We start from the raw sequence: 15,404 nt of genomic DNA, 5'->3' as shown, positions 1-15,404 counted from the left end.
ATGGTGGAGATGGGTTTTGTACTAGTGCCAGGTTGCTGTCCTCAGGATCACCCCACTAGGAGGTGTGCAAGTTGGCGTCCAGTAGCAGATATAGCAGGTAGGAATCAAGCAGATGCATAGTCATAAACAAGTCAAAGGTTGGTAACAAGTGGTTGCAGGTTGGGATCAAGTGGAAGTATAGTCGTAGAACAAGCCAAAGATTGGTAATGAGTAGTAGATACGGATGGTAGCAGGAGCACAAAGAGCAAGATATTGACTGGAGAAGAGCACAATAATCTGGCAAACAGGAAGTGAAAAGACATGGCACTGGTTCAGATCCATATGCTGGCAGAGGCTTTATCCCTCCCACAGCTTTTCAAAGCCTTTGGGCTCCAGGACTCAAGACAAAACCTAATGAAAGTCAGTTTTCTCCACATGAATCGTAAACCATGGGGCTGTAATGGTTGTGTCTATCTATTAAAGGTTCTTGCATTAAAACCAAAGAAACTTAGACCTCTGTGGTATATCAATGTGCTTTTACTAAACAAAAAATGCTTTACATACAAAACTATTACAATATTAGTAATATAATACAAAGCTGACAGATGTACCTATAACAAGAAAACAGTGCTACCTACTTCCTAGCAAAACTATGGCCTGTATACAATAAGAATACATGAAAAGGTTACTTAGCTCTGCTTATAGAAACTTCATGATCTCCTTGGCAATGAGGACTCTTTGACGATTGCAGGAGATCGAGCGAAAAGCGATTTCAGATGCTGACAGAGACCTTACTTGGTGTCACGCCATTATAAAGTCCTAATCCCATTTTGTGAAGCCAATCCCATTTGAGCATATCCTTCCCTGCCCCATTACACTGATGTCAAAAATAGCAAAAACTCAAGCTAGAGCTATAGTTGACCAGAACACCTGTATAAACAATGGTAGCAGAGTATCTTGTGTACTCCAGGAAATCTCTTGAACAAATATCCACTACCAGAAAAGCCTAAAAAAACACAGAAAATGTTTTAGTGTGAGACTGGTATAATCACAAGTATATATAGATAAATATACATATTATATACTCCATGTATATTGTATACATAAAAAACACATCAGATGCAATACATTCCACCCTTGACTCTCCCAGACTCCTCATAGAAAATGACTTCATTTCTAACAGCACTCATTTTAAATCTTCATTAGCCATGAGTATAACTCCCTCCCACCGAGAACGTGTTTTAGTCTTTAGCAAAGGTCCATTAGAAGCAAGTCCAGGCTTGTAAAATATCCAACATCAAAGGCCTTGCTCTCCACAGCTCCTGTAAGCATCTGTCATTCTTTCCATCATCACTTTTCTCTGGTCTTCCTATGGTTCAAATCGGAGACTGCCTGTGAAGTGGAAAACAAAGATCAGACCTAGAGCCAGAGAAACTCAGTGCAGGGGCCGCATAACTGGGGGGAAACTGGATTGATGCACCAGGAAGTCTTGGTGTAGGAAGTGGGTTGGGATAGCTGGGAGCACAGGACGGTGCTAGGTGTTCATTTCTGTGTTTGGTAAGGAGGGACGGGGGCGGAGCCGGCCATTCAGGCGCAAATCTAGGAAGAGGTAACACGCAAGCTTAGTGATTTGTGCTGTTACCTCTTCATGGAGAACCTGGCCAGCATCTTAGAGCAGCTGCACTCCGCGGCAGTGGTCCACAGGCTGGAAGGTTTACTGCACAGCTGGCTGAGCTGCTACCGGGGTCGGGGAAAGTATGTCTGCTCCATCCCCCCCACGCCGCATGTGCGGAGGTCTCGGCCTCCAGCGCGTTTTAGCCCAGAACCATCTCCCAGGGTGAGCCGCCGCTTAGGCAGCTCAATTTCAGTCCCTCCAGCTCCCCGGGCTAAGCGACATGCCCCTGTTTCAGCTGCGGGGGCTGGGAGGAATCCCTGTCATAGGCGGGACCCGGCTAGGAGGGTGGAGTCCCCTTCCCCCTCCCGGCCTGCAGCTGTGGTGGAACAGGTCTCAGCGGCGGCCCTGCATGGTGCGGCCCGGCGTGAAAGATATGCCGGAGAGGGCGCGGGACACTCCCCCAGGGCGGCCAAGGCCATTGCGGGAGGTATTGGAGGTCCTGGTGGGGACGGTGTCAATGCATCTGTTGGGAGGAACGTGGTGGAGAGCCGCGTGGTGCGACGGGCCCTGCATGACGATGTCGTCCGAGGGCGCCTGGCCCCTTCAGCTTCCACAGCGTCTTCTGCTGGCTAGGAGGACTAACGGTCAGAGGGCGAGCTATCGGATACGGACTCGGATGTGACAGGAGTGGCAGTGGGCCTGCTGAGGGGCCTTTACAGGGATCCGGAATGGCGGCTGGTCAGTCGGTTTCTCCTGGGCAACCTGGTAAGTCCTCTTCTTTTTCTTTGCCTTTATCTGCTCCTGTGTCCATGTTGTCTGTGTCCCCTTCCCCCCACCATCACAACCCCTCAGGGGTTACGGGTAGGGTGGGCCAATATCGGCGCCTGTTTTGATGGCAGGTGATGGGGTGGGGTTTCTGGGTATGGGAGGTGTCCCTCTACAGGGATCCAGAATGGCGGCTGGTCGGTCGGTTTCTCCTGGGCAACCTGGTAAGTCCTCTTCTTTTTCTTTGCCTTTATCTGCTCCTGTGTCCATGTTGTCTGTGTCCGCTCCCCCGCCATCACAACCCCTCAGGGGTTACGGATAGGGGTGGGCCAGTATCGGCGCCTGTTTTGACGGCAGGTGATGGGGTGGGGTTTCTGGGTATGGGAGGTGTCTCGGGTTCTGGGGATGTGTTGCTACAGCAATTGATGGTGTCTTTGTTAGTGGGCTGTAGAGATATGGTGAGGAGGGGTGTTGCAGGGGTGCCCACTGCTGCCACGATCTCGTCAGCAGCGGCATTGGTGGTCGGGGGGCGGGCAAACGGTCACCTCATCCTCGCCAGCTATCCCATTAGCGGCGCCGGTGAGTCAACAGTTGCATACTGCAGCGTCCGGGGCGGCTGCAGCTTATCCAGCGGTGGTAGGGGCCCCGCAGGTGGGTAAGAGGGTGGGCGCCTCTCCCCTGGCAGTGGCAGGAGCTTCCCAGGTGAGTATGGGTGGGGGTGCCACTCCAGGGACATTGTCTGCGGATGGGTTTTAGGTGGCGGACGCAGCTCGATGCAAAGTCTACGTTTGCTACGAGGGCCCCCTGGGTGCTCACCTAAAAAAGTGGAGGTGAGGGAGAAGATCTGGAAGGGTGACTACGTGGAGATCTTTTTGCTGCTACCACTCGACAAGTTTCACGGTCAAAAATCTAATTTTATTGATAAAAAAGTCATCATGGTACAAACAGAAAGAAGTAAGTGGTATGTCATACATGTCATATATGGATGATAAAATCACGAGAATACAAGCAATAGTATCCCTCAACTCGCAGATCTTGTAGTTTAGCAGTTTAAACCTTCTATAGACTATATTTTAATTAAGTCAAATAGAAAACAAAGAAAAAAAGGGAAGATTTCCCAGTTTCTAATGTCATAAACCCGGATGGGGTAGAACTAGGGAGTGGGGGGGAGGGGGGGTGAGGATAGAGGAAAGGGGGAGGGGAGGGAGGGGGAAGAGCGGGGGGGGGAGGCCAGAGCACTTCAGGCAGCAGTTATGTACACTATCCATCATGTATTTTAGATTAAACCCTTAAGCTGTCCAGGGTGACCCAATACCCTCAAACTTTTTGGGACATTTTCTGTTCAAATATGTCATTTTGTACAGTGGGAGAGCCTTATTAATAGTTTCTTCCCAAAGCGTCATGGTGGGGGGGGTTGCAGATGTCCATCTAAGCAGAATCGTTTTTTTGGCATAATAAAGCAAAAATGCAATTAGGAGTTTAGTATATCGTGGTCTTTGATCGTCTTCCTGTACCCCGAGTAATGCCAACTCCGGCGATGGCGTCAGTGCTAACCCAAGATGCTCATTAATGGCTTCAAAAACTGCGGCCCAGAATTTGGTCACTTCAGGACAAGTCCAAAACATATGAAAATATGTCCCCACATCCCTCCTACACCTACCACACAAGGGATCTCTCAAGGGGTACAGTATGTGCAGTCGCTGCGGGGTGCAATACACCCTATGAAGAAACTTGGCCTGTATTACTTTATCCCGGAATGAGATAACCAACCCAAAACCCTCCTCAAAACATTCATTCCATTCCTCTCTTTCCAAGGTGGGAATGTCAGCCCTCCAAGCATCCCACAGCCTCTCCAGTCCGGGAGAGTCCAAGCTGAGCAGTGACAGGTACAGGGAGGAGAGAGGCTTGGAAAGCGACTCCTGAGCCAAAAGCTCCTCTATGGGATCCATGGATAGAACAATAGGTTCCGTAAACTGCGCTCGCGCTGCATGGCTCAACTGCTGATAGCGGAAATACATCCACCTGGGTAGCTTAAACTTGTCTGAGAGGTCTTTAAATGTCAATAATTTCCCAGCAGGCATAATATCTCGAATAGTCTTCACCCCATACTTAGCCCAGAGTTGTGGGTCTGGGATTGTACGGAAGTGTGGGAAACTAGTATTACCCCACAGAGGCTGAAAAGGTGACCAGCGGTTTGGTTTGAGAAACCTCCTTCTAGCCACCACCCACACTCTAAGTGTCGTCCTAGTTGGAAGCGGCAGACTAACATAGGCCCCAGGTCCTCTATACACAAGATTCCCAAGGTCTCCCAAGGAGCCCAGAAAAGCCAGGCAGACCGCCGCATTGGCTCTAGAGCGGAGAAACCACCATCTGACTGATACCAAAATGGCCGCCCAGTAATAGACCCGAAAGTTGGGTAACGCCAGTCCCCCACACCGCCCTGGAAGACATAAGGTGAATCACGCCAGCCTAGGGGTGGACCCTCCCCAAATAAAGGACCCAATACATCCATCCAGTTTTCTAAAGAATGCGTTTGGGATCAACGCTGGAGAATTTCTAAATAAGTAATTGAATTTGGTAAGAAAAACCATCTTTATCAAATTAATGCGTCCTAACAAATTAAGCGGGAGGTTTCCCCAGGAGGCACACTTAGCTCTAAGTTGCGTCAGAACAGGGCGAAGATTTAGTTCGTAGAATTCCGAGGGGTTCCGACTTATTTGAATGCCCAGATATTTAAAACTCGAAACCCACTGCAACTGAGTGGGGGCCGCCGTGGCCCGCGCCAAGGGGTCGAGAGGAAACAACACAGACTTGGTCCAATTTATTCGTACTCCCGAGAATCGACCAAACCCGTCGAAGAGCTCCAGAGCAGCCCGCAAGGAGGAGTCCGCGTCGTGCAAGTATAGCAAAGCGTCGTCGGCGTATAATGACACCTTCTCCTCCAAGGAGCCGATCCGCAGCCCCTCCACCCCCGGGGACGCCCTGAGCAAAATGGCCAGGGTTTCCAGCGGCAGGGCAAACAGGGAAGGGGAAAGAGGGCATCCCTGACGCGTGCCACGTTGTAATCGAAACCCCTCGGAAACTCCACCGTTAGCCCTAACACAAGCAGAAGGCCTGTCATAGAGCAACCGTAGCCAGCGCAAAAAATGAGGGCCAAACCCAAATCTACCCAGGACCTCCCAGAGGTAGCCCCACTCGACCGAGTCAAATGCCTTCTCGGCGTCGAGTGAGGCAATCACCCTGGATCCAGCATTATCATGGGGGATAGTCAGGTTGAGCTGTAGTCTCCTCAAATTTATGTCAGTACCCTTACCGGGCATGAATCCCGTCTGGTCCACATGTACAAGGTCATCCAGGACCCGCGCCAGGTGATTCGCCAATATTTTGGCCAACAGCTTTGCATCGACATTGATTAAGGAAATCGGTCGATACGACGCACAGTCTTCAGGATCCTTACCTGGCTTGGGCACCAGCACAATTACCGCTTCGGACATAGACTCCGGTAATGACCCGAGTTCAGCAAACTGAGCGAACAACCCCATGAGCCTAGGAGCCAGAAACTCTTGATAAGTGGTATAAAATTCGATCGGAATGCCATTTGCACCAGGAGTTTTCCCAGGTTGCATCTGAGTCATAGCGATCTGGACTTCTTCCAATGTAATGTTCTTTTCTAAATTCTCACTGGCCTCCCGGGACAGGGACGGAAAATCCACCCTATCCAGGTAGGCCCCAAGTTCCGCTGAATCATAATCCACCCTAGTAGAGTAAAGGGAACTATAATATCTCATGAACCTAGCAAGAATTTCCTCCGTGTTCGTGAGAGGAGCACCTCCCTCATCCCTGACGCATCCAATATGGGTACTAGGGTTCTGGCCCCGGGACAACCAGGACAGTAATTTGCCGTTCTTGTCTCCATATTCGAAGATCCGCTGGGCAGTGCTAAGCATTGATTTTTTTGTCATGTCTATTCTAAAGAGCTCAACCGACCGTAGAGCAAACTGCCATTCCCCATAATGAAGAGGGCTAGGGGTGGCAACATAGCAAGCCTCTTTATCTCTAAGCTCATCCTCCAATACCCTCAGCGACCTCACAGACTGCTTCTGACTATGGGCAATGCGGGAAATATATTCACCTCTCAGCCATCCCTTAAATGCATCCCAGCCCATCAAGGCCCCCACTGAATTAACATTTTCAAGCCAGTAATGGCACAATGCTTCTGATATTTCGTCCTGTACCTTAGGGTCTGCAATCCAGTGTCCCGACAGCCTCCACAGTCTCCGCCCAGCAGTGGACCCCGATCTCACCGTCAATAGAATAGGGGCATGATCGGAGATTCCTCTAGGTAAGATTTGCACCCTCGAAACCCTCTGCAGCACCGCCCGTGTAACAAACCCCAGGTCAATGCGGGAGAGGGTCCGAAAGGAAGAAGAATGGCATGTAAACATTCTAACAGAAGGGTTATAGTGCCGCCATGCGTCAATAAGTTCAAATGTATCGGCACACTGCATAAGATCGGGAGTCCTACGATTCGACTGGTGGAGTCTGTCAGCATCCGGAGACGGAACCAAATTATAATCCCCCAGCTACATAACAAATGGAGTATCATATTTTATAACTATACGCATAATGTCATATAGGAGGGACATATCTGCAGGGGGCGGGAGATAAAGTCCCACAATCACATATGATGTATTATCAATTACCACATGCATAATGACATATCTTCCGCCCGGGTCAGTTTTTACATCCATAAGTTGAAATGAAAGGGAACGGTGCACCAAAATACTTACTCCCCGAGAGTAATTGGAGTACGTAGCGTGATAATGTGAGCCCACCCAGGCCCTTTTGAGGCCAAGGACTCAGGATCCCACCAGGTGGGTTTCCTGTAATATACAGAAGTGTGGGGCATACTGTTTAAGATAATTGAAAACCAGAGAACGTTTAACAGCCGAATTCAGACCTCAGACATTCCAGGAAAGAATTGAGAAACTAGCTATAATGCGTGTATAGAAGAGCAATGAAGGAGCATGGACTACCATATTGCCCCAGAATCGGGGGGAGGGTCAACCACCCAGGCGGAAGATCAGACATCATTGTCCACAGCCACATGAGCTGCATATCTATCTTGTCAGAGAACTCTGTACCACAACCAGAGATAGGGGTTAATACTACAAAGAGCGCATGTGAAAAATGCACCGTGCAAAACAAAAAAACTAAACCAAAACCAAAACCAACAAGGGTCAGCAACGGCTGCCCACCCCACCCCCCACCCCGCAGACCCCTGAAACTGGGATCATGCATATTTCCCCAAACCCCCAAAGTCCGCTAGAGTATCTCACTCAAGGAGGCGTGTCCCGGTCAGGCTACCAGAAAGTCAGCCACCCCCCTACCTCAAATACACAGAGGGGGGACCGCAATCCAAGTCAGCCAGGGGCCACCCTACCTCCCAATAGGAGATGCTAGAGAACCATATGTGTCCAAACGTATAGAGGTATATATAGTTCACCTGGATTAACCAGGGGCACAAAACTTAAGATGATTAGATCAATTACGTCCTGGAATTATTAAGGATGTCAATCCTATGATGTTCTGCCTTCGAAACTGACAGTGGGACTGTTACCAACTTCCGCAACAAATGCAGGGACTCCATAGCAATCCGAACTGTATATGCTGGTTTCTTGAAGTGTCTGCTTATTAATAAAGGCCGCCCCTCAAACCAGGAGAGCATTGGGAGCATAATAACTTCAGTAACAAAACCAGTATGAGTTTCTCTCCCCAACTCAAAAAACAACTAAGTGTAACGATGCTTCAAGTACTTGAATGTAGTGATGCGCTCACTTCAGGGAAGGCAGTGACTCCAACCACGAGGAAGCTTCTCTGGGGTTGGTGAAAAAACGCACCATCTCACCATCTACCACTCTCAACTTCGCTGGGAAAAGGATGCTGTACTTAATCCCCTTCGCCCTCATGGCAGCTTTAACTGCATCAAAAGATCTGCGTTGCTTCTGGGTTTCAATGGTGTAATCGGGGAACAATAGCAACCGATTATTCTGATAAGTGATTTCTTTTGACGCTCTTGCAGCTCTCAAAAGTTCATCCCTGTCTCTGAAATTTAACAGGGGCAGGATCAGTGTGCGGGGTGGGGAACCAGCCGGTCCCCGCTGCGGCGGGACTCTGTGCGCCCTCTCCACAGTAAAATAAGGGGAAAGCTTGGCGCCAGGAAACAGGGATCTCAGGAGGTCTTCCACAAAGACAGTTGAATTCTGCCCCTCCGTTCCTTCTGCAAGCCCCACTATCCGCAAATTGTTGCGCCTACTTCTGTTCTCGGCGTCCTCGGCGCGATATTCAAGGACCTTTACTTTATTTTGTAAGGTCCGGATCGCCACCGAGTGTTCCTCTGTGATGTCCTTCACTTGCCCTACTCTCTGCTCTGCCACCCCCAGCCGGCCACGGAACTTCTCCAAGTCCTGCCTAATCAGCCCAACATCAGTCTGCACTGCCTCTATTTTTCCTGACAGGGTGGCTTGACAAGCTGATATAGCTGCCATAACCTCTGGTATACCAGGGAGGGACAGAGAGGGGGTCTCTTCAGCCGCCGTCTGAGTGGCCATATTGGAATGGCTGCGCGGGCTTTTCACTCCGGACACTGCGGGCTCAGCAGGCTCAGTTGTATTAGGGGGAAATCGGATCTTCTTACCGCTCTTCTGTCTGGCGGATGATCGGGACGGCATAAGAGGGTCCAGGCGCTCAAGTTAGAGGCAGACAAACCAGGCAGGATAGGGTAACAGGATCAGTCTCTAGCAGAGCTCCGGGAAGCACGTCTGCTCAAGCCGACATCTTGGACACGCCCCCACCACTCGACAAGTTTACTCTGGATAAGGTTAAGCTGGACAAGAGCAAAAAGGAAAAAGAGGAGAAGGGGCGTTCTCGCTTTATCCTGCACACAGTTGGGAACTGGATGCAGGCGTTTAACATATTGGCTAGTGTTATCGGAAAAAGGTGCCTGAGAATTGTTCAGCCTTATTCTGTTATCTTGATCCCATTAGTGAGGCCCAGACGGGTATGGGAGGGTGGCATGGCTGCTCTACGATGAGCAGTTCTGGCCTCAGAAATCTGTGAGACCATCCTTGCGATGGGATCACAAGGACATTGGTTTGTGGATGAAGCTCAAGACGCAAGCCAGGGTCGAGCTGCAGGCCTTTCATGGGGTGGCCAGGGGTGCCCAAGCCTCTTCATCGTTGGCCGGAAAGCGCAAGGGGTTCTGTTGGCAGTTCAACAAGGGCACTTGCAAGTTCTGTGGATCATGTTGTTTTCACCACGAGTGTTCGGGCTGCGGAGGTGCCCATCCCTTGTCTAAATGCTTCAAGAAAGGGAGGAAACCGGGCGATGCTGGAAAAAGGGATGACACCAGTGAAAGTGGAAAAAATGGCTCTGTATCTAAGTAGTTATCCGAACAGAGAATCGGTGCAGACGATGTGGTTGGGCTTAAGGAGGGTTTCCCGATTCCCAGTGAGTTGGCGGAAATCTTGGCCAACCTACGATTGGCATATGATCACACGGACGTGGTTTCTAGTAAACTGCTGAAGGAGGGAGCATTGGGCAGGATGGCGGGTCCGTTTTCCGTGCCGCCGTTGGGGGAAATGGGGGTTTCGCCCTTGGGGGTGGTCCCTAAGCTGGAACCGAATCAGTCCTGGCTTATTCATCACCTTTCCCACCAAGGGTGGGTCAGTGAATGATGCGATCGATCCTGCTCTTTGTACTGTGTCATATGGTTCCTTTGACGAGGCGGTGCGGTGGGTTCAGCGGTAGGGATGAGCCGAACACCCCCCGGTTCGGTTCGCACCAGAACCCGCGAACGGACCGAAAGTTCGCACGAACGTTAGAACCCCATTGACGTCTATGGGACTCGAACGTTCGAAATCAAAAGTGCTCATTTTAAAGGCTAATTTGCATGGTATTGTCCTAAAAAGGGTTTGGGGACCCGGGTCCTACCCCAGGGGACATGTATCAATGCAAAAAAAACTTTTAAAAACGGCCGTTTTTTCGGGAGCAGTGATTTTAATGATGCTTAAAGTAAAAAAAAAAAAGTGAAATATTCCTTTAAATATCGTACCTGGGGGGTGTCTATAGTATGCCTGTAAAGTGACGCATGTTTCCCATGTTTAGAACAGTCCCTGCACCAAATGTCATTTTTAAAGGAAAAAATCTCATTTAAAACTGCTTGCGGGTTTAATGTCATGTCGGGTCATGGCAATATGGATGAAAATCAGTGAGACAAACGGCATGGGTACCCCCCAGTCCATTACCAGGCCCTTTGGGTCTTGTATGGATATTAAGGGGAACCCCGCACCCAAATTAAAATAAGGAAAGGTGTGGGGCCACCAGGCCCTATATACTCTGAACAGCAGTATACAGGCGGTGCAAACAAGACAGGGACTGTAGGTTTGTTGTTAAGTAGAATCTGTTTGTAATTTTGAACATTTTTAACGTGTTTAGCTCCAGCCAAAAAATCTTTTCTAAGCTTTTTGGAAAACATAGGGAAGGGTTATCACCCCTGTGACATTTGTTTTGCTGTCTTTCCTCCTCTTCAGAAGATTTCACCTCACTTTTTTGTCCCAATGAAAAATGTTTTTTGAAAATTTGGGTTTTTTTGTGGAACAAGGATTGGAAAGCATCAGTGGAAAGGAGAAATTGTTTTCCCATATGAACTCTTACAGGAGAGAATTTCCCTTCCTAGGGGTAGATTTCATCTCACTTCCTGTTGTCTCCTTCCGTTTGCAAGTAGGAGTCGTTTGTAAGTTAGATGTTTGAAAGTAGGGTCCTGCCCTATATACTCAGCAGAAATTTGGGCCTTAGGTGTTGCTGTGGCCACAACACTGTAAGCCCTCACAGGGCCCTGCTGTGAAATATTAGATCAAGAATTGTAATTACATGCCCCTGTTGAACAGGAGCTGAAAAATTAGGCCTTAGGCACTGGTGCTGGTGCCACAACACTGCAACCCCTCACAGACACTCTAGTTGGAACGCAGGAACGAGCCCTGCTGCAAATTATTGCTTCAAAAATTGTAATTACACGCCCCTGTTAGACAGGGGCAGAAAAATTGGGCCTTAGGCACTGGTGCTGGTGCCACAACACTGCAACCCCTCACAGACACTCTAGTTGGAACGCAGGAACGAGCCCTGCTGCAAAGTATTGCATCAAAAATTGTAATTACACGCCCCTGTTAGACAGGGGCAGAAAAATTGGGCCCTAGGCACTGGTGCTGGTGCCACAACACTGCAACCCCTCACAGACACTCTAGTTGGAATGCAGGAACGAGCCCTGCTGCAAAGTATTACATCAAAAATTGTAATTACACGCCCCTGTTAAACAGGGGCTGAAAAATTGTGCCTTAGGCACTGGTGGTGGCGCCCAGAACCAAAAATGTTCTTACAAGCTATCAGCGTGATGATTGAGGAGGAAGAGGATAATTACTCCGGGATAGTCACTCAGCATCAGCATAGGCAGTCTTTGAAGGGATCTGAGATTTCAAAAAAAATTATTCGGTTACATCAGCATCAGGTGCTTGGTAGCTGGTGGTGATCCAAGACTCATTCATTTTTATGAAGGTCAGCCGATCGACCGAGTCGGTGGACAGACGCACCCTGTGATCGGTTACCACGCCTCCAGCAGCACTGAATGTGCGTTCCGAAAGAACGCTGGATGCAGGACAGGCCAGTAGCTCAATTGCATACTGTGCAAGCTCTGGCCAGTGATCCATCCTCAAGACCCAGTAACCCAGAGGATTTTCGGTGGGAAAGGTGTCCAAGTCTGATCTTGCCCCTAGGTATTCCTGCACCATGTAAAACAGACGCTGGCGATGGTTGCTGGAACCGATCATACCTTGGGGCTGCGGACCAAAAAATTGTCTGAACGCATCGGTCAGACGGCCACCTTCTCCACCGCTCCTTCTTTGACTGACCGAAGCCTCAGCAACACGTTGTCCAGAAACAGGAGTTTGTAACCTCCCAGTCTCTGGGAACGCGTTGCACAGACCTTTCTGCAAGGCCTCCCGAAGATGTTTCATCCTCTGCTCCCTCTGCGATGGCAAGATAAGGTCCGCAACCTTACCCTTGTAACGTGGATCAAGGAGGGTTGCCAGCCAGTATTGGTCCTTCTCCTTGATACCACGAATACGAGGATCCTTACGCAGGCTTTGCAGGATCAGGGAGGCCATGCAGCGTAGGTTTGCTGAGGCATTCGGTCCGGAGTCCTCTGGGTCACTAAGAACGACATGGTCCGCAGCCACCTCCTCCCAGCCACGTACAAGTCCATGTGTTTCTTGGGACTGATCCCTTAAAGACTGCTGCTGATGCTGAGTGCCAGGCTCCACCTCCATACTGACACAATCTTCCTCCTCCTCCTCTTCCTCCTCGTCCTCTTCCTGTGTGATCGGCGGGCACGCAGGAACACTGTCTGGATAAAGGGGGCCTTGAGAGCTAAGGAAGTCCTCCTCTTCCTGCCTCTGTTCTGCCTCAAGTGCCCTGTCCATTATTCCACGCAGCATGTGCTCCAACAGGTGGACAAGGGGGACAGTGTCACTGATGCATGCACTGTCACTGCTCACCATCCTCGTGGCCTCCTCGAATGGTGACAGGACAGTGCATGCATCCCTGATCATGGCCCACTGGCGTGGGGAAAAAAAACCAAGCTCCCCTGACCCTGTCCTGGTGCCATAGTCGCACAGGTACTCATTGATGGCCCTCTGCTGCATGTGCAGCCGCTGCAGCATGGCCAACGTTGAGTTTCACCTGGTGGGCATGTCACAGATTAGGCGGTTCTTGGGCAGGTTAAACTCCTTTTGGAGGTCCGTCAGCCGAGCACTGGCATTATATGACCGGCGGAAATGCACACAGACTTTCCTGGCCTGCCTCAGGACATCCTGTAAGCCCGGGTACCTGCCCAAGAACCGCTGCACCACCAAGTTAAGGACGTGAGCCAAACAGGGCACATGGGTCATTTGTCCCTGTCGGAGGGCAGAGAGGAGGTTGGTGCCATTGTCGCAAACCACCATTCCTGCCTTAAGTTGGCGTGGCGTCAACCACCTCTGAACCTGCCCCTGCAGAGCTGATAGAACCTCTGCCCCAGTGTGGCTCCTGTCCCCCAAGCACACCAGCTCAAGCACCGCATGGCATCTTTTGGCCTGCGTACTTGCGTAGCCCCTTGAACGCCTACGGAGCACCGCTGGTTCCGAGGAAGAGGCCATGGAGGAAGAAGAAGAGGAGGGGGTGGAGGAGAGAGGTGTGTCACAATCAGCATTTTGGAGGCGTGGTGGCGGAACAACCTCCAACACTACTGCACCTTGTCCTGCATCCTTCCCAGCTGCCAGCAGAGTCACCCAATGCGCCGTGAAACTTAGGTAACGTCCCTGTCCATGCCTGGTCACCTTACCGCTGACCGCCCTGTCCAGCGAGGCATGGACATTGCCTTCCACATGCCGGTAGAGAGCCGGAATCGCCTTCCGTGAGAAAAAGTGGCGTTTGGGTACCTGCCACTGAGGAACCGCACATTCCACAAACTCACGGAAGGGGGCAGAGTCTACCAACTGAAAAGGCAGCAGTTGAAGTGCTAGCAATTTTGCCAAGCTAGCATTCAACCGCTGGGCATGTGGATGGCTGGGAGCAAACTTCTTTCGGCGGTGCAGCAGCTGGGGCAGGGAAATTTGCCTGGTACAATCTGACGTCGGTGTACCAAAAGCAGATTGCCCACAAGTACTTGGCTGTGACACACCTAATTCTACACCTTCATTCCTCTCACTGCAGGTCTCAGAGAGGACTGAAGGTCTAGTGGGGTTGGAAATCTCAGCTGATGAGGAGCAAGGAGAGATCCTCTTTGTTCTTTGGTGTGGGTCTTTTAGATACGCTTGCCAACGAACTGCATGGCAGGTCAACATATGTCTGGTCAAGCATGTGGTACCCAAGCGGGAGATGTTTTGGCCACGCGAGATACGCTTGAGACATATGTTGCAAATAGCAGCGGTGCGATCTGATGCACTCGTCTCAAAAAAGGCCCACACCAAAGAACTTTTTGAATAACGCGCAGAGACTGCAGCGCCCTGCACATGTGGAGCTTTGGGGTGTGATGCAGTCAATGTGCTGCCCTTAGGCTGGCCCCTGGAGGGCATCCTGCCTCGTTGGTGATGTGCTGCCGCCTCCTCCTCCTCCTCCTCCTCCTCCTCCTCCTCCTCTCTCCTATCAGGCACCCACGTTGAGTCAGTGACCTCATCATCCCCTCCCTCCTCATCACTGGAGCAAACCTGGCAGTATGCTGCAGCAGGGGGAGCATGACTGCCAGATTGCTGTCCTTCTTGGGCACCCCCTCTGTCCGCGCTCATGTTACTGCCTTCATCGAGCTCAGTATCGTCATCAGAGCCTTCCAAACGCTGGGCATCCTCCTGGAGCATGTACCCAACACTGTGGTCAAACAGTTCGAGGGAATCCTCATGAGGACATGGTGGAGCTAGGGAAGGAGTCACTGATGACATTGAGCTGAGGGAAGAGGCCGCTGCTTTGCCAGACAAAGCACCCTGGGCATGGGTGAGAGAGGATGAGGAGGATGAGGACGGCTTGGTCATCCACTCGACCAAGTCTTCCGCATGTTGCGGCTCAACACGGCCAGCTGCCGAAAAAAAGGCCAAGCGTGTCCCATGGCCACGTGCTGATGAGGATGCACCGTCTCCACGACCAGCACTAGACACAGAGCCTGCTTGCCCTCTCTTATTGGCTTGTGACTGTCTGCCTCTCCTTCTTGGCCTTCCAGACATACTAATGGCCTGTAGCTGCACTAAGCTGGGATAGAACACCTGTAATTTTCTTCAAGTAGCTTTATATACTGTAACCAGACAAGCCTGCCTGTCAGTAGGAAGATAACAGGAACGGATCTAGCTGAACACTGTGAGCAGGACGCACTGTACTAAATGTAAATAGTCTAGCTGCCTGACCGTGGTACTAATAGGATCAAATAGAACACCTGTAATTTTCTTCAGGTAGCTTTATATACTGTAAC

The sequence above is a fragment of the Aquarana catesbeiana genome, linkage group LG07, assembly GCF_042186555.1.
Source record: "Aquarana catesbeiana isolate 2022-GZ linkage group LG07, ASM4218655v1, whole genome shotgun sequence".
Classification (NCBI taxonomy): Eukaryota; Metazoa; Chordata; class Amphibia; order Anura; family Ranidae; genus Aquarana; species Aquarana catesbeiana.
Note: the sequence above shows the minus strand (reverse complement) of the source record.